Consider the following 26,966-nt stretch of genomic DNA (forward strand, 5'->3'; position numbering starts at 1 on the left):
CTACATTAGTGTCCACTTATGAAAAGGGCAATATCAGATCCAAATTCAAGACAGATATTAATTGGAAACTTTAGTTTTCAAAAATGCAAATGCAGAGTGTAAAAAAAGTTCTTAGATCTACAGAAGCATGATCAGGACCCATGGGTGAATGAATTAGAAGTACTGCTGATATTAACCCTTATGATTAATAAGGCTGGAGTGATGGCTCAGTGGTTAAGAGCACCGACTGCTCTTCCAAAGGTCTTGAGTTCAATTCCCAGCAACCACATGGTGGCTCACAACCATCTGTAATGGGATCTGATGACCTCTTCTAGTGTGTCTGAAGACAGCAACAGTGTACTCATATACATTAAATAAATAAATAAATAAATATTAAAGAAAAAAATTTTAAAAACCCTTATGATTATGTAATTGAACAAGCAATGGCCAATAATCCTAGATACCAACAAGTCTGTTATTTTATCTGTGGGAGACAAAGTCATTTGAGAAGGGATTGTAGACAAGGAATTCCCAGAGACTTCTCTAGAAGACCTCAGCCTTCTGGGATTTGTAGAAGATGTGGTAAGGGTAGGCATTAGACAAATGAGTGCAGATTACCAGGAAATCTGTGAGGTAATCCCTTACTGATTGGTAACTACCTACGAGATAATCCTGTAACTATGAGAAACTCCCAAAAGGGGTTTGCTTGTACCCTGGCAACAAATAGCACAACACAGATATTTCTTGACAACAATCCACAGAGCAACTAGAGAAAATTAAATTTAGTATTAGAGACCTAATGCATGCTACAGAAGGAAGCAGTGCCCTAGATTTAGCCACAAGTAAAGAAATCTCACACTGTCACTAAAAATTTCATACTATAAAATACCCACTAGAGTCCATGGGCCTCTACCCCAAAGACAATGGGAATGATTTTAGGAAGAACTAGACTAACAGCTCAAGGATTCATTGTGCATCCAGGAATTATAGATTAAGACTTCAAAGGAGAGATTGAAATTATACCTTATGTAAAGAAAAATATGCAGTTTTAAGCTGGAGACAGAATTGCTCAGCTTCTGCTGCTTCTATCCATCAAAGGTAAAGTACCTCCAACTGAAAGAACAAGAGGATTCTGAAAGACAGGGATTTTTTTTTTCCTGCAAACTGTTATCAATGGCCAGAGACCAAAATTAAATGGTATTGAAATTGAAGGTTTGGTGAACAAGAACTGATGTAACTATAATCTCATGAGAATCTTAGAATCCATATTGGCCCCTTCAGAAAGTATCTACACAGTATATTGGGATTGGAACATTATCCCAAGAAAAATAAAGAGTAAGACAAATTAAATGTGTGGGACCAGAATGTCAAATAGGACAATTAAAGCTTTATGTTGTAGATATAGCCATAAACCAATGGGGAAGAGACCTAATACAACAATGGGGAGCTCAGATTAATACTCCCTCAATCTCAGAAAATGGATGTCTATTTTTACTGACATTGTATATTGGCATCTTATGTAATATGGCTTGATTGTTTAACAGTCTTAATAGGTACTTAAGTGGGTAAGAAGCTTAGCTCGCTGGCATGGAGCCAGGTGTAGAATGTGAGTATCTGTCTAATTTAAAAGGTAAGAAGTGCTAGATTTTGATAAATATGGGTTAATAAATATCTAATTGACCTTGATAAATGGAAATGGTGAATAAGATTAGCTAAACAAACAAACAAAACTGCTAAGTTAGATCAACCTGTACACTTTAAAGATGTTTTAATATCAGAACGGGGAAAAGGTTTTGTCTATATTTCCACAGGTAATACAAGACTATGGGTTCCATCAAAATTGATAAAGATCCAATTTGAGTAAGAGAAGCTTCCACCTGAAAGGCATGACTCCAGGAAGCAAGAGCTGCAAAAAGACAGCAATGCAGATGATGATGAAAGTTAAGCCCTCTGCATGGGGACAGCTCAGCTAACTAGCTGAAGACAGACAGATTGTTCATCAGACTGTCAGACTGAAAACCTTTATGCAGAAATGGTCAGATGATCAGGACTGCAGTTATGAAGGATCATAGCGTCAACGAATCTTCATGAGGACATTTGGACTGTTAAGTTTCTGGAACTGATAATTGTTTCTGTTGTAATAGGCTTTGTACAAATCTATGTATGATTTTTAGCTTAGACAGAGAGATATAGAGGGATTTTAATCCAGCAACATGGCTGCTCTGATCTGGCTGGAATGCAGACATGCCTTTAGTACAAACCTTTAATCCCTCTAGCTGTAATCCTTTAGTTACACATCTTTAAAGCCCCACCCCCCAAATTGATGTCTAATTGTGGGGCAGACAAAATAACAAATCAGAGAAAGATTTGACAGAATAAGTCAAAGATAGAATACACCCAGCTCTCAGGAGAAAAGCTATTTAAGAGCAGCTCAGGGAGAGAGTCAGTTCTGCTTAGTCAGTAGGGAGTCAGTGCAGTGAGCGCCGTGCACTGGAGCTGAGTTTGTTCATGGGTTCATGCAGTTTGGTGCAGGTCAAGAGTTAATTGAAGCTAGAGAACAAGAAGGAGACAGATTAGAACAAATACCAGAGTTAGTCTGAGGTCAAGCAGAATAATTCAGTGAGAAGCTGAGAGAAGCCAGATTGAATCAGCTAGCTTGGAGAAGAGTTTGAGCCAGAACATCTGAGTTGAACAAGCCAGCCAGAGTTCAGAAAGAACTAGAAAGGGTGAACTTATTCAGTAGTAAACCTCCAAAATGACAACTGTAGCAGGTAAATAAATGATACATTTATACCTTTTCTTCCATAGCTTGGCTCCTGGCCCTGTAATCTAATCCTAGAAAATATGTATCTTGTGATTATCCAGGTAAGTAACATCCATCTCAAAGCCAATCACATCCTCCTCTAGTGAGATTACCACATTTGTGTACTAATTATGCCTTTCTTTTCAAATATTCAGTGCTTGACAACTTTGATTTGGAACCACTGGTCTCTGGGTTCCCATCCACGAAGCTCAGCTTCTCTAATAAAGGGGTTCTCTATTTTATCTCTCACCCCAGGTTCTATTTCTACTTCTAGTGTTTGTTCTTCATTCACTAATTTGATGTTAGGAGGCTCACTACAGGCCATCTCTGGGGTCATTTGGAAGCACCCTAGGCCCAGCTGTGTGGTTTACACTTCCTTCCTGTCAACAGTTGGATATTTTTTGTTTCCCAGTAGCCTGTCTGACTACAGGCTTGTTTCTCAGTACTTCCACAAAATCTCCTCCATACATTTCTTCCAGAAATGACTTCCAAATCTATGATGGCATCACTTCCTCTTATAGTATTTTTGTGCTGTGGACAAGGGGTTCCTCCAAGAATAATGGAAGTATGAAAAAAAATGTGTCCATAGGAGTTCTGATGACCATTTGTCAAGACTTTCTCACCACGAGTGTCACACTATTTTCATTTTTCACCATTTGACAAAACCTCGTGATCAGAGCCTGGATTCTGGAATTTTCCCTGGGCTTGGGCTTTGGTGAGGCTGCAGAACTAATTTCTTATAGGCCATTTTAGTATCCTCTATTGAGGCACCCCCAAGATCTTATAGAAATCTCTCCTGGTAGCCAGCTCCTATGTGAGGTACAACAGCAACAGAAAGCGTCCAGCCTGTGCAGGGCCATGGTTCTACACTGCCTGGGCCACACGCGTCTCAGCCTGCTGTCAGCTGGCCAGTGCTGGAGAAGAACCTCTCCATGACACATAGCCAAAATGCTAACACTACACAACAAAGAACCAGCATTAAAAACAACAGGAGAAAAATGCCAATTCACATACTATGGCAAATCCAGCAGAAATACTAAAATCGAGGGGAGCACAAAGTGGTATCAAATAGCAAATAGCAAATAGCACTAACTGAGGGCTGATGTATTTAGTGAAGTTATCTTTTTAAAATCAACAGAGAAATAAGAACATTTCAGACAAACACAAACTAAGGCAGTCCGTGAGCACCAAGCGGGCACTGTAGAAGATTCTTAAATGAATCCTAAGCACAGAAAAGAGTAAAAAACAGTCACAATCATAAGAACACAATAGAGAAAAACTTCTCATAAAGAACAGACAAGTAAAGGGGACCTAGGAAATAAGCAATTGTTTGTTCTCAACCCCATAAACCAGAAAACTCTCAACACTGATAGGGGTGATGTAAAAGGACAGACACTAATAAGAATAACCAATAAGAAAAGCGATTTTTAAAAAATTATAGGGATACAGAAACTACACTGTTTTAATCCTAGTCCTTGAGAAGTAGAGGCAGGAAGATTATCTGAGGCCAGTCTGACCCACAGAGTGAGTTCAACAGGAATCAGCAAATGCCTCTAAATAAATCTTTAAAAATCACTAAAACCCTCAAAGTGTAAAAGGAATTACTTGGTTAAAAACAAGATCCAACTGTTTGCTGTCCACATAAAACTCACCTCACACTTACAGACTAAAGTAAAGGATAAAAGTAATTATACCAAGAAAATGGAAGGTGAGACCAAGTTAGAGTGGTTATTCTGTTATCTGATGAGGTAGTCTTCATTGGAAAACTATTCAGGAAGGAGAGAGAGAGAGAGAGAGAGAGAGAGAGAGAGAGAGAGAGAGAGAGAGAGAGAGAGTCACTACACATTAATAAAGAGAACAATCCATATAACAGATATAATAATGGCTGGGCATTGCGGCACCCACCTTTAATCCCAATACTTGGGATGCAGAGACAGGTAAATCTCTGTGAGTTCAATGCCATCCTGGTCCACATAGTGAGTTCCAGGACAGCCATGGTTACATGGTGAAACCCTGTCTGAAAAATAATGATTATATCTTAGTTAGGGTTTCAATTGCTATGAAGAGACACCATGACCAAGGCAACTCTTATAAAGGACAACATTTAATTGGGGCTGGCTTAAAAATTCAGAGGTTTAGTCCATTATCATCATGGTGAGAAGCATGGCAGCATCCAGGCAGACATGCTGCTGGGGGAGGAGCTGAGAGTTGTACATCTTGATCCAGAGACAATAGAAGGAGACATAGAAGGAGACTATGTTCCACACTGGGTGTAGCTTGAGCATAAGAGACTTCAAAGTCCTCCCCTTCAGTGACACACTTCCTCCTATAAGGCCACACCTACTCCAACAAGGCCATACCTCCTAATAGTGCACCTCCCTATGGGCCAAGCATTTAAACATGAATCTATAGGGGCTGAAAGGGTTAAAACTTTTCAAAAACTCCTAGCAGACTGAACAGAACCAAGAGTGCAGGTCAGCTTGGTCGTGAGCTCTGTGTTTCAGGAACTTGGCTGACCACAAGATAGATAGTTGATTAAGAATAGGCTCTTAGAGAATAGCCTATACAAAATGTTCCCCATGACTGTTCCTTGGACCCTGTCACAAACTGAATAATGGGCTGGGACTTTCCACAGGTGCTCTCCAATAACCCTCCTTCACTCCCCCTGGGTTGTGGTTCCCCCACCCAGTTGTGGTTTTTGGCTTTAAATTCTCTCTGTCTCCAAAGCCCTGGGGTCAGACCCCACTGCCCCTATGTGGGTCATGGGTCTTGACCTCAACATGTTGATCAAAATATACCTCTTGCTGATTACATCAAGTTCGGTGTCTTGTGAGTTAATGGGTGGCCATGAATTCCTGAGGCTTGGGTGAGGTCCTCCCTTCGTGGGGGCCTTACAGGGCCAGGCCTATTCAAACCACCACATTCCACTCCCTGGACCCCATAGGCTTGTAGCCATAATACAGTGCAAAATCCATTTAGTCCTACTTCAAAGGTCCCCATAGTCTATAGCAGTCTCAACAATGTTTAAAAGTCCAAAGTTCAAAGTCTCTTCTAAGAGTCATACAATTTCTTAAGTGTGATCCCCTGTAAAATAAAAGTAAAAAACAGATCACATACTTCCAACATACAATGGCACAGAATATATATTACCATTCCAAAAGGGAACATAGTGAGGAAATACTGGACCAAAGCAACTGAAAACCAGCTGGGCAAACTCCACACCCTGTATCTCCATGTTTGATATCAAGAAGTTTTGCAGATCTTCAACTCCTTTCAGCCTTGTTGACTACAACATACATATTTCTCTTGGGCTGGTTCCACTCCCTGTTAACAGCTTTCCCACAACAGGTATCCCATAACTCTGATATGTCTAACATCTTGGGGTTTCCAAAGCAATACAGGCTCCACCCTTTACCCTCACAGCTTCCACAGTGGCCTTTCACAGTTCCACACCATGGTCTTTCTGGGCCTCCATGAGGGGACACTGCTACCACATGCTTGGCCTCAATGGATTTCCTTAGTTGTTGACGGAGATTCCATAACCCCTTTCTTCTATTTTTGACTCTAAAGCTAGAGCCACATGACTGAAGTTGCCAAGTTCTGCTGCTTGCTGGGGGATGGAACACGGCTCCTTGTTCAATTGTATCTTCACCAGCTTTCTGTTTTCAGTGATTTCGTTAGTTCTCCAAGCTTGGCTTTCCTGGAACTTGCTCTATAGATTGACCTTGAACTCAGAGATCTCCATGCCTTTGCCTCCTGAGTGCTGGGATTAAACATATGTACCACTATACCTGGACCTAAGCTTTTCTTTAATTCCTTCTCATAAGATGGAAGCTTAGCTGGGTGGAATCTTATCCCAAGGTCACTAATCCCTCAATTACATTTAATATCTTTAAGCTGTTTATTTCCTTGAAGACAGGATTTAGCTCTATTCTACTTCCTGGTGTCCATTTTCTCCTTGAACCACATGTTTTGTATTTTTCTTTGCTCAGCTTGCTCCAGTAAATGGAAATCAAAACACTTTTCATAAGAGCAAACCACAAGACAGAGTCTGTAGTAGGCTGTTTTGAGATTTCCTTTGGCAATGTAATTAATCTAAATCTTTTCACCTTAGCCTCAAGCAGATGTTTGTTTGGGTGTTTGTTTGTTTGTTTGTTTGTTTGTTTGACAAGGGCAAAACCCAGCCACATTCTTCATCAAAATATCACAAGAATGATCTCTAAGCAACGTATTAAAATTTTTCTCTCCTGAAACCTCTTGAGTCAAACAAATCACCCTCGGCACCACTGTCTTCTGTGCTTCTAGTACTGTGGCCCGTTAAGCCCCATTTAAAGCATCTTACTGCCTTATTCATACAAAATCCTAAAATCCACATTTCTTCAAACAAAAGCATGGCCAGGCCTATCACAGCAATAGCTCTGTCTCTGATACCAACTTAGTTAGAGTCTTAGAGTTTTATTGCTGTGAAGCAACACCATGACCACAGCAACTTTTATAAATGAAAATATTTGGGTTCCTTCCGGTCTGGGCCAGAGCACTGAGCAGATCTTGGATGGCAGCTCTGCCTCCAACCTCCAAGAACCCAGAGGAAGCAGGGATCCCAGGCGCTCTAACTTGGACAGTGTCTTAGAAACTAGTTCTCAGATCTGAGGCCTGGACCAGACCTCTGCCAGGTCTGCTGTTGTGTGGACCCTGGATTCCACCTGAGACATACTGGAAGGTCCACTCAACCACAGAGGAACAACTGAACTCAGAGCGTCAGACAACATATCCTGAGATATTCTAGAGGAGACACTGCACCCAGAACAGCAGACACCTAGCTGGACTGCTACCTTGGAGGCACCATATCCTGAGGCATCCTAGAGGTACCACTGTAATCAGTGCAGCTGGAAAAGATCTCAGAGACATCTGGACCCCTAGGAGATCAGACGCAAGCTAGATAACTGGAAAGGCTGGCTTCAGTCAGAGACAGCAAGTACAGGCAGCACTAGAGTTAACCAGATGGCAAAAAGGCAAGCACAAGAACGTAAGCAACAAAAACCAAAGTTACATGACATCATCAGAACCCAGCTCCCCCATCAGAGCAAGCCCTGAACACCCCATCACACCAGAAAAGCAGGAATCAGAATTAAAATCACTTCTCATGATGATGATAGAGGGCTTTAAGAAAGACATAAATAACACTCTCAAAGAACTTAAGGAGAGCACTGGTAGACAGATAGAAACTCTTAAAGAGGAAACACAAAAATACCTTAAGGAATTGCAAGAAAATGCAACCAAATGGGAAAAGGAATTAAACAGAACCATGCAGGATCTAAAAATGGAAGTAGAAACAATAAAGAAATCACAAAGGGACAATACCCTGGAGATAGAAAACCTAAAAAAAGATCAGGAGTCATAGACACAAGTGTCACCAACAGAATACAAGAGATGGAAGAGAGAATCTCATGTGCAGAAGATACCATGTAAAACATTGACACAACTGTCAAAGAAAATGCAAAATACAAAAAGCTACTAACCCAAAGTATACAAGAAATCCAAGACACAATGAGAAGGCCAAACCTAAGGGTAATAGGTATAGATGAGGGGGAAGACTCCCAACTTAAAGGACCAGTAAATATCCTCAACAAAATTATAGAGGAAAACTTCCCTAACCTAAAGAAAGAGATGTCCATAAATATACAAGAAGCCTACAGAACTCCAAATAGTTTAGACCAGAAAAGAAATACTTCCCGCCATATAATAGTCAAAACATCAAATGTACAAAACAAAGAAAAAATACTAAAAGCAGTAAGTGAAAAAGGCAAAGTAACATATAAAGGCAGACCTATAAGAATCACACCAGACTTCACACCAGAGACCATAAAAGCCAGAAGATCCTGGACTGATATCATACAGACCCTAAGAGAACACAAATGCCAGCCCAGACTACTATACCCAGCAAAACTCTCAATCATTATTGATGGAGAAACCAAAATATTCCATGACAAATCCAAATTCAAACAGTATCTCAACAAAAATCCAGCACTTCAAAGAATAATTGGTGGAAAAATCCAACACAAGGAGGGAAACTACAACCTAGAAAAAGCAAGAAAGTAATCTTCCAAAAGCCTTAAAAGAAGGTAGCTACACAAACATATCTCCACTGCCAATAACAAAAATAAGAGGAAACAACATTTATTTCTCCTTAATATCTCTTAATATCAATGGACTCAAGTCTCCAATAAAAAGACATAGACTATCAGACTAGATACATAAACAGGACCCAACATTTTGCTACATTCAGGAAACTCACCTTTGTGAAAAAGACAGGCACTACCTCAGAGTAAAAGGTTGGAAAATAATCTTCCAAGCAAATGGTCCCAAGAAACAAGCTGGAGTAGCAATTCTAATATCAAATAAAATCATTTTTCAACCAGAAGTAATCAAAAAAGATAAAGAAGGACACTTCATGGGCTGGTGAGATGGCTCAGTGGTTAAGAGAACTGACTGCTCTTCCAGAGGTCATGAGTTCAAATCCCAGCAACCACATGGTGGCTCACAACCATCCATAATGAGATCTGATGCCCTCATATGAGTGTCTGAAGACAGCTACAGTGTACTTACACAAAATAAATAAATAAATTCAAAAAAAAAAGAAGGACACTTCATATTCATCAAAGGAAAAATGTACCAAGAGGAACTCGCAATTCTGAATATCTATGCCCCAAATGCAAGGGCACCCACATACATAAAAGAAACTTTACTAAAGCTTAAAGCATACATTGCACCCTACACAATAATAGTGGGAGATTTCAACACCCCACTCTCAGCTATGGACAGATCATGGAAACAGAAACTAAATCGAGACACAATGAAACTAACAGAAGTTATGAACCAATTGGACTTAACTGACATCTATAGAACATTTCATCCTAAAACAAAAGAATATACCTTCTTCTCAGCACCTCATGGTACCTTCTCCAAAATAGACCATATAATTGGTCACAAAACAGGCCTCAACAGATACAAAAGGATTGAAATAATCCCTAGTACCTTATCAGACCACCATGGACTAAGACTTGTCTTTGACATGGACAAAAACAACAGAAAGCCCACATACACTTGGAAACTGAACAATGCTCTACTCAATGATAACTTGGTCAAGGAAGAAATAAAGAAAGAAATTAAAGACTTCTTAGATTTAAATGAAAATGAGGACACATCATATCAAAACTTGTGGGACTCACTGAAAGCAGCACTAAGAGGAAAAATCATAGCTCTAAGTGCTCACAAAAAGAAATTGGAAAGAGCATACATTAACAACTTGACAGCAAACCTGAAGCATTAGAACAAAAAGAAGCTAATATACCCAAGAGGAGTAGACGGCAGGAAATAATCAAACTCAGGGCTGAAATCAACCAAGCTGAAACAAAAAGAACTATACAAAATATCAACAAAACCAGGAGCTGGTTCTTTGAGAAAATCAACAAGATAGACAAACCCTTAGCCAGACTAACCAAAGGGTGCAGAGACAGTATTCAAATTAATAAAATCAGGACTGAAAAGGGAGACATAACAATAGAAACAGAGGAAATTAAAAATATCATCAGATCCTACTACAAAGGCCTATACTCAACAAAATTGGAAAATCTGGATGAAATAAACAATTTTCTAGATAGATACCAAGTACCAAAGTTAAACCAGGAGCAGATAAACCATCTAAACAGTCACATAACTCCTAAAGAAATAGAAACAGTCATTAAAAATCTTCCCACCAAAAAATGTCCGGGGCCAGATGGTTTCAGCGCAGAATTCTTTCAGACCTTCAAGGAAGACCTAATACCAATCCTCTTCAAGCTATTCCATCGAATAGAAACAGAAGGAACACTACCCAATTCGTTCTATGAAGCTACCATTACACTCATACCTAAACCACAGAAAGACCCAACAAAGAAAGAGAACTACAGACCAATCTCACTTATGAATATTGATGCAAAAATACTCAATAAAATTCTTGCAAACCGAATCCAACAACAAATCAAAACAATTATCCATCAAGATCAAGTAGGCTTTATCCCAGGAATGCAGGGATGGTTCAATATTCGGAAATCCATCAATGTAATCCACTACATAAATAAACTTAAAGAAAAAAACCACATGGTCATCTCACTAGACGCTGAGAAAGCATTTGACAAAATTCAACATCCCTTCATGTTAAAAGTCTTGGAAAGATCAGGAATTCAAGGCCCATATCTAAACATAGTAAAAGCAATATACAGCAAGCCAGTAGCCAACATCAAACTAAATGGAGAGAATCTTGAAGGAATCCCACTAAGATCAGGGACTAGACAAGGCTGCCCACTCTCACCTTACCTATTCAATATAGTACTGGAAGTCCTAGCTAGAGCAATTAGACAACAAAAGGAAGTCAAAGGGATACAGATAGGAAAGGAAGAAGTCAAAATTTCACTATTTGCAGATGATATGATAGTATACTTAAGTGACCCTAAAACTTCCACCAGAGAACTCCTAAACCTGATAAACAACTTTAGCAACGTGGCTGGATATAAAATCAACTCAAACAAATTAGTAGCCTTCCTCTATTCAAAGGATAAACAGGCTGAGAAAGAAATTAGGGAAATGACACCCTTCACAATAGCCACAAATAAAATAAAATAAAATAAAATATCTTGGAGTGAGTCTAACCAAGCAAGTGAAAGATTTGTATGACAAGAACTTCAAGTCTCTGAAGAAAGAAATTGAAGATCTCAGAAGATGGAAAGATCTCCCATGCTCCTGGATAGGCAGGGTTAACTTAGTAAAAATGGCCATCCTGCCAAAAGCAATCTACAGATTCAATGCAATACCCATCAAAATTCCAAATCAATTCTTCATAGAGATAGAAAGAGCAATTTACAAATTCATTTGGAATAACAAAAAACCTAGGATAGCAAGAACTATTCTCAACAATAAAAGAACTTCTGGGGGAATCACCATCCCTGACCTCAAACTGTACTACAGAGCAGTAGTGATAAAAACTGCATGGTATTGGTACAGAGACAGACAAGAAGATCAATGGAATAGAATTGAAGACTCAAAAATGAACCTGCACACCTACGGTCACTTGATCTTTGACAAGGGAGCTAACACCATCCAGTGGAAAAAGGACAGCATTTTCAACAAGTGGTGCTGGCTCAACTGGAGGTCAACATGTAGAAGGATTCAAATTAATCCATTCTTATCCCCTTGTACAAAGCTCAAATCCAAGTGGATAAAGGACCTTCACATAAAGCCAGATACACTGAAATTAATAGAAGAGAAGGTGGGGAAGACCCTCGAATGCTTAGGCACAGGGGAAAAGTTCCTGAACAGAACACCAATGGCTTATGCTCTAAGATCAAGAATCGACAAATGGGACCTGATCAAATTGCAAAGCTTCTGTAAGGCAAAGGACACTGTCAACAAGACAAAACGGCAACCAACAGATTGGGAAAAGATCATTACCAATCCTACATCCGATAGAGGGCTAATATCGAATATATAAAAAGAACTCAAGACATTAGACACCAAACAACAAAATAACCCCATTAAAAATGGGGTACAGAGCTAAACAAAGAATTCTCAACTGAGGAAACACGAATGGCAGAGAAGCACCTTAAGAAATGTTCAACATCCTTAGTCATCAGGAAAATGCAAATCAAAACAACACTGAGATACCACCTCACACCAGTCAGAATGGCTAAGATCAAAAACTCAGATGATAGTAGATGCTGGAGAGGATGCGGAGAAAGAGAACACTCCTTCATTGTTGGTGGGGTTGCAAACTGGTACAACCACTCTGGAAGTCAGTCTGGCGCTTCCTCAGAAAATTGGACATAGCACTACCTGAGGACCCAGCTATACCACTCCTGGGCATATACCCAGAAAATGCCCCAACATATAACAAAGACATATGCTCCACTATGTTCATAGCAGCCTTATTTATAATAGCCAAAAGCTGGAAAGATCCCAGATGCCCTTCAACAGAGGAATGGATACAAAAAATGTGGTACATTTACACAATGGAATATTACGTAGCTATTAAAAATAACGAATTCGAGAAATTCTTAGGTAAATGGATGGAACTAGAAAATATTATCCTGAGTGAGGTAACCCAATCACAAAAGAACACACATGGTATTTACTCACTGATAAGCAGAGATTAGCCCAAATTTTGAAACAACAAAGATTCAACTACCAGACAACATGAAGCTCATGAAGAAGAAAGAACAAGTGAGGATGCCTAGGTCTTTCTTAGAACGAGTAACTAAATACTCAAGGGAGCAAATATGGAGACAAAGTGTGGGACAGAATCTGAAGGAGAGGTTATATGGAGACCATTCCACCTGGGTATTCATTCTATGTGCAGTCACCAAAAATGTCAGGAAGGGAAAGCTGACAGCAGCCTGATAAGGCTGTCTCATTAGGGGTCCCCCAGAGTCTGACATACCCAGAGGCAGATACTCACAGCTAACCATTAATCTGATCAAAGGTTCCCAATGGAGAAGTTAGAGAGTAAACTGAAGGAGCCTAAAGGGTTGGTGGCCTCATGAAGAGAGCAACAATACCAACCAGCCAGAGCTCCCCAGGGTCTAAACCACCAGCCTAGGAGCACATATGGAGAGCCACATGACTCCAGCTGTACATGTAGGGGAGGATGGCCTTGTTGGGCATAGGTGGGAGATGAGGTCAATGGTACCTTGAAGGCTGAGCACTGAGTGTGTGTGGGGGTAATCTGAGGGTGGGGAGGGGGATTGGGGGGTAGGTGGGTAAACACCCCCATAGAAGCAGGAGGAGGGGGGATGGGATAAGGGGTTCCTGGGAGGTGGGGGGAATGCGGTAAGGGGATAAAATTTGAAATGTAAATATAATATCCAATAAAAGAGGGGGGAAAAAAGAAAAGCGGTTAGAACCAACATCCTTAATAAAATGTCAGCCCTCTTTTAAAAAAAAAAACTATCTTGATACTAAAATTTGTTTTGAGAATTGTATATTGCAGAATGATCAGCCTTGGTGTATCTACTCAACAAGCAAGCTGGGCAGACCTGCTCAAACCTCTGAGGTATGGGAATTCCATCTGGAGGCAGTGAAGACACAGCATCAGAGACTTATCAATTTGCTCTTCCCCCCACTCCTCTTCTAATATCTCAATGCCCATAGTCAGCTTGAAGAAACTAATGAAGAGTCAACGCCCCTATTCCCTGGGCTTGGGGACTAAGGTGGTAAATGTTGGACTGTCTTTCTAGGGAAAAGTAGTGGTTTTGTGGGAATAGAGAGGATTAGCTAGGGTTTATTGCATAGCCATAACCTATTAGTAGAAATCTGTATAATTAGTATCAAGATGAAGATATAAATTCTTAAATGGCACCAATTTACTTTGATTACAAATTTTAAGGTTTTCATTGGTACGAGCTTCTTATTGATATAAGAGTGAGATGAAAATTGTTACCCTTATAGGCATTGTACCAGTATAACACACTTAGGAATACAAGGCTTAGACCCAGTCCTTCTTTAACTTTTTTTTAACAGATTTGAGATGGTCAGCCTGTGAGTTAAGGGACTACAGCAAATTCATGGGTGGGAGTTTATTGTTAGGGTGTTTTCTATGTTTTATTTAGAAATAGCTGAGTGGAGTTAACAGGCAACAGTCCAGATTACCTTACATGGATAGTTGGTTTTCAAAACATCAGAAATCCACAGAATTGACATGACAAACATTTCTGTATTAATGTTCATTTTGATTAGAGACCTGTCTGCTCCTGACAGCTTCATATATTGAATTCTAAGAAGAAATTGAGCATCTTTGGAGTTACTCCAGTTGTGGTGAGACAGCTACTAGACAAGAACTGCCTCTTTCCATCTGCAGACAAATTACTGTCCAGAAAAGGAGAACAGTCAACTGATTATATCTGCCTAGACAGAGTAATCAGTCCTTAATAATCCTGCATCACCAAGGTCTGTCAGATGATTCTGGGCCAGAAGGCTAAAGATTTGATGCTCCAACGTTCGGTAGTATAGGGGCTTTTCAGGTGTTCAGAGGTCTCTATAAATTGGCTAAGTTTTAGAAGCTATCCTTTGTGCTTCCCACAATTATAGTTAACTCAGTCATTCTGGATTTCTGACGGGGTTGAAAACTTATAGCCTCATAGCCAATTCTGGCTATTTACCTTGAGAGAAAAGATTTGAGTGGATGGTCGTCAGCTGACATTCATCCTAAAGCCAAGGAAAAAGCCAGGTTCAGAACTAAGTGTTATAGTTAGGAGAGACGACAGAGGTTCTGGTTAGTCAACAAAAGGATGGACTGGGTATTAGGACTATCTTGTACCTCACAGGTACAAATTGGCATAATTAAGCTCTAATAGTATTTTGAGAGAAAAGTTTCATTTTAACAGGAAGGGTGATGTGTAGGAGGAGCTAAGGTGGGAGGAGTACTGAGAGGAAGAGAAGGAGTAAGAAGAGGAAGAGAAGAAGGAGAGGAGAAGCTAGGTGATGAAAGAGAGAAAGAGGGGGGAGACAGGGAGGCAGATGATCACGTGTCTCCACCAGTCAAAGATAGTTGATATATCTAGGTTGGGTAGTGGGTTACACCTCTGATTGAGCAATACCAAACTTATAAAGCCTATGATTAACATTTTTTTAAAAATGTATATGTGCAAAAAGAAAAAGGGGGCAAGTGATAGGGGTTTTCTAAGGGGGGGAATGGGGAAAGGGGATGGCATCTGAAGTGTAAATAAAATATCTAATAAAAAAAAGAAAAAAAATAAATGAAAATATTTAATTGGGGCTGCCTTAGGATTTTAAAGGTTTGTCATCATCATCATGGAGGAAGTGTAGCAGCAGCCAGGCAGACTTGGTGCTGATCCACAGGCAGTAGAATTCTGTGCCACATTGAGTGTAGCTTGAACATAAGAGACCTCAAAGCCTGCCCTTATAGTGACATGCTTCCTCCAACAAGGCCATACCTATTTCAACAAGGCCACACTTCCTAATAGTGTAACTCCCTGTAAGCCAAGCATTCAGACATAAACACATTTATGTTTTGGGGTTTATGGGGGTCATGCCTATTCAAACTGCCACCGATTGCAAATATATATTCAGCAAGTTCTGATGTACTCAATATCATAAAACAAACATTATTGATGTAAAGGAACAGATAAGGCCATAAAATAGTGATGGTTTTAATATTCCACTCTCTGTAATACAAAATATGTGCCAAAAATTAAAACCAAGCAACAGACTAAAAAAATTAGCATTAATCTGGACTATGGATCAAACGAGTTTAACAAATACCTATAGAATATTCTATCCTACAGCTATAAAATACACATTCTTGTTAGTTGGATATAGAACTTCGACTTGGAAATTGCTGGTTCTTTGGAAAGTTAGTTATGTCAAATGATGTTTTGTACACCAGTGAAAGGATGTTTGGATATAGCAGACACGTAAAAGGACACTTGAGGAAGAAGTGTAAATATGACCCCACAGACAGTGGGAGAGGAGCATTGGTTTGGTTTGCTCCGCCTCACTACTCTTCGCTAAAAACATGCACGCATTGGTTCTCCTCATATAGTGCTGTTGAGCTCAGCTTGTGATAACTCTGACACAGAGAGAAACTCAACCAAGAACTACTCTCAAGGTTCCTGTGGCAGCTTACTGCTTCAGCAGCCTCACCTCAGGCTGGTTGGCGAGATTCTTCAAGACTGAACTACAGTTGTCTGTTTGTTAATGATGTCAGCTCACTGAGAGGACCGAACTGTAGCTGCTGATTCGTGCCTCTTATCTGCCTGCCTAGAGGACTGGTCTGCAGTCACTAAGACATGTTTAGTGTTTGCTATGAGACTGATCTGCTGTCAAAGAAGATCAAGCTTGCTCCCAAAGAACCTTTGCAGAACAGGTCCACTTCTATATCCTAATAACTTTTCTCTTCTACTAACCTCGCTGGGTGATGGACTGGAGGAGAGGTTGAACCCTTATTAAAAGTAGGTTGCAATAAAAATTATGCCTACAGAATGGTCTTTAAAACAGATCACATTGTAGACTGTATAAGAAATAGAAGAAAAAGATGATTTCTATATTTTAACAAATCATACTAGAACAAGACCAGAGACTGGACTGGGGAGATAGCTCAGGTGAGTAAATGTGCTTACTGACCCTGAATTTGATCCCTAGAAATGACATAAACATGGATGGAAAGAACCATCTTTAGAAAGTCGCCCTCTGAGTACCGTGGTGTGTATGTGCGTATGTACCATGCACACACAAAGTAGTTTTTGAGGGATACAAAAAACCCCTACATAATAAAATGAAAGCACAATTTGTCAGAACACTGGGGTACAGGCACGACAGCTCTCAGAGTTAATGTGCTATTCTTTGAATCCGCAGTGTCTCGCATGGCTCACGTGTTGAACACCATGTCTTCAGAGGGCAGCACTGTTTAGGGAGGCGGTATAATCTTTAAGAGGTGTAGCCGTGGTTGGGCAGTAGTGGTGCACACCTTTAATCCCAGCACTTGGGAGGCAGGTGGAGCTCTTTGAAGAGAGCCAGTGGTCAGGGCTATACAAGGAAACTCTGTCTTGAAAAAATAAAACGACTGCCGGGCAGTGGTGGTGCATGCCTTTAATCCCAGCACTTGGGAGGCAGAGGCAGGTGGATTTCTGAGTTCGAGGTCAGCCTGGTCTACAGAGTGAGTTCCAGGACAGCCAGGGCTATACAGAGAAACCCTGTCTCAAAAAAAAAAAAAAAGAAAAAGAAAAAAAAGAAAAAGAAAAAAAAGAAAAGAAAAAATAAAATGAGAAAAGATGTGTGTAGCCTTGTTGGGGAAAGTGAGTCACTGGGGAACAGGTTTTGAGGATTATTGCCCAGTCCTGTTTCTGACCTGAGCTTTTTGCTTCCTGGTCTATAGGAATGTAAAGAAGCTAAGTCACAGGCTACAGCCATTGTGAATTCTGTCTTACCTGCCCTCATAGGCTGTATCCTTTAAACTATGAACCCCCAAATAATCCCTTTCTCCCTTAAATTGCCTCTTTTGGGTAGTCTGTCAAAGGGATAAAAGATGTGACCAATAGAAAGGTTTATGGCTCTGCTTATATTAGAAAGTCAGAGAGATCTCAAGTAAACAGTGTAAAGACACCCCCAAAGCGTTAGGAAAACCAGAGCAGTCAAAGAAGCCTTAGTTGTGGAAAGTAATGGTCAGGGTTGGCTAGAGAGGAGGTGCAGGGGTTAAGGGTATGCATTGCTCTTCCAGAGGACTCTGGTTGATTCTTAACACCCGTATCAGGCAATTCACAACAACTTATAACTTTAGCTCCAGGGAATCCAATGTCTCCGGCCTTTATGGACACCTGCATTCACACACACATCCCCATACACATGTGTATGATAAGTTTTTTTTAATAGTCAGAGAAAGAATCAATTACATAGAGACTAAAAGAATATAAAGACTCAATGAAATAGAATTGCTTCTTTGAAAAATCTAAGCAAGACCAACAAACTCTTATCTAAACTAATCAAAGGAAAGGAAATATCCAAATTAATAAAAGTAGAGATGGGAAATGAGACACAGCCATGACCCACATGGCTTTGGGATTGAACTGACTGAACCAGTGTGGAATGAAGACATCGCAGCCGTGCATATAGAAAAGCTGGGATCAGTGTACTCTGATGGAAGCACGCCAGCAGCTCAGAAACCCTTATATACAGCTGAAAGAAGTGGAAAGTTTATTATATACATAAGGATGTATATAATAAATTAAATAAATTAATATAAATTAATTTAATTAATAATTATATTAATTAATTAGATAAATTTATATAATAAATGTAAATTAGCCCATCTTGGTAGGAAGTCTCTGTAGGAGAGCAGTCAGGCTGCAGTCATCCAGGAGGACAAAGCTATGGTTCCTATCATCTCAACATACAATGTCTGGACTCATGGGTCTGGGGCATTGAGGTCCTTGACACGACCCTGGTCATGTCAGTAACACACATTCAATCAGGGCTCCATCGCTTCCCCACAGGACTTTATAACAGATACCAATAAAATTCACAGGGCCATTAGGAAATAGTTTGAAAAGCTTTGAGGCGTCAAAATCCTCCAGCCATCCTCAGTACACTTTCTGCTTCTTCCGGTTTGTGGATCCAGATGTGAGCTCACAGCCTGCTTCAGTGCCGTGCCTGCCTGCCTGCCTGCCTGCCTGCCTGCCTGCCTGCCTGCCTGCCTGCCTGCTGCCACACTCCATGCCATGGTGGTCATGGACTCTAACTCTCTGAAACTGTAAGCCCAACTAAATGCTTTTTAAAATAATTTGCCTTGGTCATAGTGTATTTTCACAATAGAAAAGTAACCAATACAAACCTAATAAAAGCTTACAAGACAAAATGGAAGCCAACATTATACTAAATGGGGAAGGTTTCCTCTAAAACCATGGAAACACAGAAATGTCCAGTCTCTCCACTCTCATTCAATGCAGTACATGGAGTCTTATCTACAGTTTCAGACCAAGAAAAATAAGTTAAAAAAATACAAATAAGAAAAAAAAGTTATTTCCGGTTCATATGACTCTATGCTTAAAAGACCATAAAGACTATAGCCCTGAAAAACACTTTTGGCAAAATAGCAGGATATAAAATTTTTCATACAAAAATTGCTAACTTTTCTATATACCAATAGCAAACTCACAAAGGAAGAGGTCAGGGGAAAGGGTCATTAACAAAAATGAAAGATCTATGTCCCTGCATCTTCATGTTCACATAGATCCACATATATTTGAATAAACATAACTAAGGGTGTGGACCAGTCCTGCCACGAACATGGTGAGGCCATGAAGAGAGAAACTCAGAAAGCCACTTTAGCAAATGGAAAGATCTCTCGTGATCAACAGTCAGTAGAACTCATACTGTAGAAATGGCTACTCTACCTAAAACAATATATAACTCAATATCACCACCATAAAAAATTCCACTTTCTTCTCAAACCAGAAAAAGTATCCTAAATGATATGGTGATTCAGCAGAGCCTTGCTGTTTCTGTTGGATCAAGGCTGGGCTACTGATTCATGGTTGGTGTTTGCTATTGAATTGGACTGTTGGTATCCTGACAAAGAAGAGTGGAATTGCCCCAAGGAACTACTTCTGAACAGGTTCACACCGCCCTTTTCCTATTAACCTTCCCCCCCCCACACACACACCTCTGGTCTTTGAGCTAGACAGGAGGTTAAAGTGTTTGAGAATCCTAAATAAAGTAGGTTTTGAAAAATCTAAGCACACAGGGAGGGTTGCTCTGTATAATAGCCCTGGCTGTCCTAGAATTTGCTCTGTAGATCAGGCTGGCCTGGAACTCACAGAGATCCACTTGCCTCTGCTTCCCAAGTGCTGGGATTAAAGGTGTGTGCCACCACTGCTGGGCAGTATCAATCAGTCTTAACCAGCTACATCAAGTCCCCAGCCCCAGTCAGCTATCTCTCAACAAAGGTCCTTATAAAAGCACAGACTGGACAACAGCCCGTGTACCGGGGAAACTGGATATCCATCCATCGGAAACAGAAACCAGTTCTCTAAGTTTCAATCTGTTCAAAAATTGATGAGAAATGGGTTGATCACCTAAACACAAAACTGAAACTGACAGGAGAGACTAGGGGATGCGCTTCAAGGCAGTCTGCATACGAGGGCTTTCTGGGAAGAACTCCAATAGCTCATAAGATGGTAGCAAAAACTGAGACATGAGGTTGCACGGAACTAAAAAGCGGCCACACAGCAAAGCAGGGTGAAGAAACTACTTTGGCCAGCTTCTAACAAGAGATGAAGACCTGGAATCTATAGAGAACTTCAGAAATTGAGTGTACACACACACACACACACACACACACACACACACACACACACACACCAAAGAATCCAATCAATAAATGGCCAAATGGATTCAACAGGCAGCTATTTTTTAAAAAGAAGGAAAAACTACAAATGGTTTCTTTCCTGGTGGCTTTGAGCCACCTTAGCTGTCAGGAAAACAAAAATTTAAAAATTGATACTCTGCCGGGCAATGGTAGTGCACTCCTTTAATCCCAGCACTTGGGAGGCAGAGGCAGGCGGATTTCTGAGTTCGAGGCCAGCCTGGTCTACAGAGTGAGTTCCAGGACAGCCAGGACTACACAGAGAAACCCTGTCGCAAAAAAAAAAAAAAAAAAAATCTATCTCAACCAGACAGAAGGTGTACCCAGGAAAATAAACTCCTACAAATATTGGGAAGGACACAGGAGCCATGTGCATGGCTGGGGGGATGGGGGGGACGAGGGAGAAGGGAAGTGGTGTAGCTGCTACGGAGATCAGTATGGGGGTTTTGCAAAGAACTAAAACCATAACTACCATATAATCTAGCTATACCTCTGTTAGGTATATTCCCCAAAGAATGTAAGCCAGCTTCCCACAGAGATCATTGTACAACCATGTCTGCTGCAGCACTCTTCACAATAGCCAAGACATGGACTCAGTCTAGATGCCCATCCACAGATGTGTGGATAAGAATATGGCATACATTCCCGTCCTAGGAAGAGGAATATAATTATGTCTTCTGTGGAAGAAGGTGGGCAGCACTGAAAGTCATCATGTTAAACAAAACAAGCTGAACTCACAAAAACGAAATATGTTTTCTCTCTTATGCAGAATCAAGATTTACACACACAGAGACACATGGACACACACAGACACACACACTCACAGACACACACAGACACTCACACACAGACAGACACACATACACAGACACACACACACACACACACACACACACACACACACACACACACACACACACTATACTATGGTCGAGTTTCCCTCATTCTTCTATGTTTTCTTCCTACTGAAGCCCATCCTCCCATCAAGCCACTCTCTGCCCTAGTTTATTTCTGTTCCTGTGATAAACACCATGACCAAAAGCAACACGAAGGGGAAGGGCTTTTTCAGGTCACTTCTCTTGGTTCTAACTCACCATCTATCAAGAAGGGAGGTCAGGGTAGGAACTGAAGGCCTGGAAGCAGGAACTGAAGCAGAGGCCATGGAAAAGCAGTGTTTACTGGGCTGCTCCTCTTGGCTTGCTCAGTTTGCTTTTTTATTCATCTGAGAACTACGTTCCCAGGAACAGCATTTCCACTGTGTCCTGGCCTTTGCACATCAATTACCAAGTAAGGAAATGCCCACAGACTTGTCTACAGGCCAATCTGATGGCATTTTCTCAGTTGACGGCCCCTCTTCTCAGGTGACTTCAGCTGGAATCAAACAAACAAACAAACAAACAAACAAATCTAACCAGTATATTCTCCTACACACATTCCATGTGCATGTGGTGTGTGTGTGTGTGGTGTGTGTGATGTGTGTGTGTATGTGGTGTGTGTGATGTGTGTGTGGTCTGTGTGTAGTGTGTGTGTGTATGGTGTGTGTGGTGTGTGTGTGTTGTGTGTGTGTGGTATGTGTGTGTAGTGTGTGTGTGTGTGGTGTGTGTGTATGGTGTGTGTGGTATGTGTAGTATGTATGTGTGTGATGTGTGTGTGTTGTGTGTGTGGTGTGTGTATGTGTGTGTTGTGTGTGTGTGGTGTGTGTGTGTAGTGTGTGATGTGTGTGTGGTGTGTGTGTGTGGTGTGTGTGTGTGTGGTGTGTGTGTGTGTGGTGTGTTTGTGTGTGGTGCATGCATGTATGTGTGTGTTTGTGTGTATTGCATTTAATTTGGGTTGCTTGTTTGAGTGTGCAAGGAGGCTTATTTACTTTCAGACTCTTGAAATTTGTACCAGTCACCAACTATATGGTGTGTGTGTGTGTGTGTGTGTTATGTGTGTGTATGTGCTGTGTGTGATGTGTGGTCTGTGTGTAGTGTGTGTGTGGTGTGTGTGTGTGTGTGTGTGTGTGTGTGTGGTGTGTGTGTGTGGTGTGTGTGTGTGGTGTGTGTGTGTGGTGTGTGTGTGTGGTGTGTGTGTGTGGTGTGTGTGTGTGTGGTGTGTTTGTGTGTGGTGCATGCATGTATGTGTGTGTTTGTGTGTATTGCATTTAATTTGGGTTGCTTGTTTGAGTGTGCAAGGAGGCTTATTTACTTTCAGACTCTTGAAATTTGCACCAGTCACCAACTATATATGGTGTGTGTGTGTGTGTGTGTGTGTGTGTGTGTACTGGGATTTGAACTCAGTGCCTTGCCCATACTAACAATCACTCAACCACCCATGTGCATGCCCATCCCAGTGGTACTAATCTTTATCACTTAATATAACTAAAATAAAATGGCTTTGTTTTCTAATGCAGTGCTTCTCAATTTTCCTAATGCTGCAGCCCTTCAATATATTTCCTCCTGTTGTGGTGACCCCCAACTGTAAAATTATCTCATTGCTACTCCATAGCTGTAAATTTTCTACTTTTTTTTTTTTTTTTTTTTTTTTTTTTTTGGTTTTTCGAGACAGGGTTTCTCTGTGTAGTTCTGGCTGTCCTGGAACTCACTCTGTAGACCAGACTGGCCTTCCAACTCAGAAATCCGCCTGCCTCTGCCTCCCAAGTGCTGGGATTAAAAGCGTGCACCACCACTGCCCGGCATTTTCTATTGTTATGAATTGTAATGTAAATATCTGATATGTAACCCTCCTGAAGGGGTCACAACCCCCAGGTTGAGAACCACTGTTCTAATGTATTCCTTTATCTCTGCATTATCCCTGTTTTCTTGACATTAAATTTGTTTTGTTTCCGGATCCTCCTGCCTTCATCTCCAGAGTGTTGAGATAACAGGCAGGTAACACCACACCCAGTTTTATGTAGTGCTAGAGGCACACTCAGAGACTCCTTTGTGCACTAAACCAGCAAAGCCGTATTGCCAGCCCTCCGTTTATTTTATATTTTCTTCTAAAGTGTTCTGCTCAAACATATTATTTCCTCATTTTCCCCGATTAGTTCCACTTTTCACATCTACCACTGGCCTTGTGCCTGCTAATCTTTATTTTCATTGTTTGTGGTTTCAGTAAGTTCCTAATCCACTCACTTGGTGTCACCCCAAGAACACCCTGGTACCTCCTGCCAGGGGATGGAACTCTTGGTAGCCAGGGTTTTATTCTTTTCATTTTAGCAGAGACCAGAAGAGAGAGGCCCCTTTAGGGTTCGCTCCAGCTATGCGGACTCAAGACTACATCTGGAGAACTGGAGTCACAACCAAATCGCAACATAAGAAATAGAAAAGGAAGAGCCAGTGACACCTGGCCGCTCCTTGATCCTTCTGTGTCCCCTCCGCCCTCGAGTCTCTACAGGCTCAACTCTGTTTACTTTTTCTCTTCAGTGTGTCAAAGCTCACAAACAAATGCACTAGAGCGAGAGAGATGGCCCCGCCCAAGCTTAGAAAGAGGTATGAGAACCTACAGTGCACTCCCTAAAGTAAGAAAGGAAAGGAAGTTTCTGTTAAAAGACAGAAGGAAAAATAAGGAAATCACGTTCTCAGGTTACTCCGTGAGCGAAAGATACTTTGTCAATGAACATTTCTTGAACAGTGCCGTGGATTAAATTATGTTCCCTTTCCCAAGTTCACACTGAATGTTAGCCACGGTAATCTGATAGGACACTGTACCTGGAGGCGGGATCAGCTTGGCGGCTGGTCCTGCAGGCTGACATTTTGAGATTGTTTCTTCCATGCCTGTAAAAAAAAAAAAAAAAAAAAAAAAAAAAAAAAAAAAAAAAGCAGTCCTGTAATTTTTATCCGGATTGCATTGCACCTGTACATTGCTTTAGATAGAATGACCATTTAAATGGTATTAATTTTTCAGCCCATAAGTGTTGGGCCTTGGACGAGGTAACTCCATTTAACCTGCCACCTTCAGTCACGTAGCACACAGGTAGAGGGAGTGATTAACAAGTCTCCACCTCCAGAGATTAAAATATTAATGAGTTATCTAAAGGCCGGGAGTGTAGCTAATTAAGTTATCCCCTCCCCTTTTCCCCCTCCCTATAAAAAGTCAGGGGAGCCTGGCTTTTGGGGGGAAGCGCATACCATCTATACCCATTCACCTCATCATGAACAATAAAAGCTTTGGGAAACTCTACGTGTCGCCTGGGCCTGCCGCCTCCGCCAGGTTCCCATCCTTTGGAACCTCAAACAGCCAGAACAGCCACCGCGCCGCCAGCCCGCAATGGCTGTGTGAATGTGGGACCCCGACGCGGGACCCCCTCCCCCCTCCCCCCCTCCCCCCTCCCCCCTCCCCCCTCCCCCCTCCCCCCTCCCCCCTCCCCCCTCCCCCCTCCCCCCCCTCCCCCTCCCCCTCCCCCCTCCCCCTTCCCTCCTCCCCCTCCCCCCCTCCCCCCCCCCTCCCGTGAGTTTTTTTTCCCCCACACAGAAGCATGGGAGTTCTTTCCGGGCTGGTCTTGAACTCAGAAACTCTCCAGCCTCTGCCTCCTGAGTGCTGGGATTAATGACGTGCACCACCGCTGCCCAGCTATTTTGAATGGACTATCCCATTTCGTTCAGCTTGGGTTTTGCTCTCTGAGGTATATTCATATCTTCTTTGAGTTGTCTGAGCAGAGTTTAACTCATTTTTTTAATTCTTTGGAAGTTCTTCCAGGTCATTTCCATTGGGTGCCATTACTGTGGCCTTAGTAATTTGGGGGACAGACATGTTACTGTGGTTTTCCATGTTGCTTTTTGTCCCTGTGCCGAGGCTTGCACATCTGCAGCACTTTGTTGGTTGAGCATTTCTGTTCAAATCCCTGCTGTCGTCTTTAAGGTTTACAACTTTAAGTCATTGAGTGTGTCTTAGTTAGGGTTTTATTGCTGTGAAGGGACACCATGACCAAAGACAACATTTAATTGGAGCTTGCTTAGAGATTCAGAGGTTCAGTCCATTATCATTATGGTAGGATGCATGGCAGTGTCCAGGCAGGCATGGCACTGGAGGAGCTGAGAGTTCTGCCTCTTGTTCTGAAGGCAGCTAGGAGAAGACAGGCTCCCATGTAGTTAGGAGGAGGGTCTCAAAGCCCACTTCCACATTCACACACTTCCTCCAACAAGGCCACATCTCCTAATAGTGCCACTCCCTGGGCCAAGCTTATTCAAACCACCACAGCATGTATTATCAGAGCTCAGAGATGTGTCATGTCCCCATAGCTGGCTGGAGTTACCGGCTGTTGAGAGCCACCCAACACTGGTGCTGGGAACCCAAATCAAGACATCTGCAAGAGTAGCACGTGCTGTAACTGATGAGCCATCTCTCCAACCTCACATTTCTCCTTTCAGTGAGGTGTAATTGGTGTTTAGGAGACGACCAAGCTGTAGGGTGGTTGAAATGTTATTTTCTTTGGTGGGAGTAGTACTAAGGGTTGCGGTTTCATCTTTTGAGACTCCATTGTGGTTCCTCGAGACCACTTTCCAAGGGTCAGTACAAACCTGGTCCTCTCGGTCACTGGATTCTGGCAGGACTCTTCAGTAAGCTCGTTTAATCCTTGCTCTGTCTACCTTTTATATCTGGTGTAGTTTGCCAGAAACCTAAAAATATTCCCCTGAGTCTAGGGCTTTCCCCCTGAGTTTTGAAAATCCAGCTTATATGTACCCTCTGACCCAGCCCTGGGTCCATTACTCTGTCTACCCAGAGTGTACCCCTGCCCCAGCTCTGACCTTCTCTGAATCTATAGCCGCTTTCTGTGCTTTAATATACCTTTACACTTGTCTCTGTTACACTCCTTAAAACCCATTTGTTTTCTTAAGCCAAGCTATATTAATTTATCAGACCAATAGTAGTCTTTAGGGCAGAATTTGGATCAGTAGACTGTTGAGAAATGAAACATAGGGGCTGTAGAAAACTTTCTATATCAAGAGTCATCTCGGGCAGGTGGAAGTGGGCTTGGGTGAACATCCTCACAGAAGCAGGAGGAAGGAGGATGGGATAGGGGATTTCCGGAGGGGAAACCGGGAAAGGGGATAACATTTGAAATGTAAATAAATAAAATATCCAATAAAAGGGGAAAAAAAAAAGAGTCATCTCCTCAAGCATCGTGTCAGAAGCTGTCTCCCAACCTGACTGATAACTCTTGGGAGTTAACAAAGTATCTGACCCACAGACTTCTGGGAAGTTTTGTACTTGTCCTGCTGGTACCAAGTCAAACAGTCCTCTGAAGATAGGAGTGATGATGATTATAGAAAAGACAGAAAGAACACTCAGAGA

At 41.5% G+C, this 26,966-nt stretch overlaps 1 pseudogene; it reads right to left on the bottom strand.

The window, feature by feature from the left end:
• Positions 1 to 2,519: 2,519 nt before the first annotated feature.
• On the bottom strand, positions 2,520 to 5,782 carry LOC117715739 (dnaJ homolog subfamily B member 11-like; annotated as a pseudogene).
• Between the last annotated feature and the right edge of the window lie 21,184 nt (positions 5,783 to 26,966).

Source organism: Arvicanthis niloticus, chromosome 9 (assembly GCF_011762505.2).
Source record: "Arvicanthis niloticus isolate mArvNil1 chromosome 9, mArvNil1.pat.X, whole genome shotgun sequence".
NCBI lineage: Eukaryota > Metazoa > Chordata > Mammalia > Rodentia > Muridae > Arvicanthis > Arvicanthis niloticus.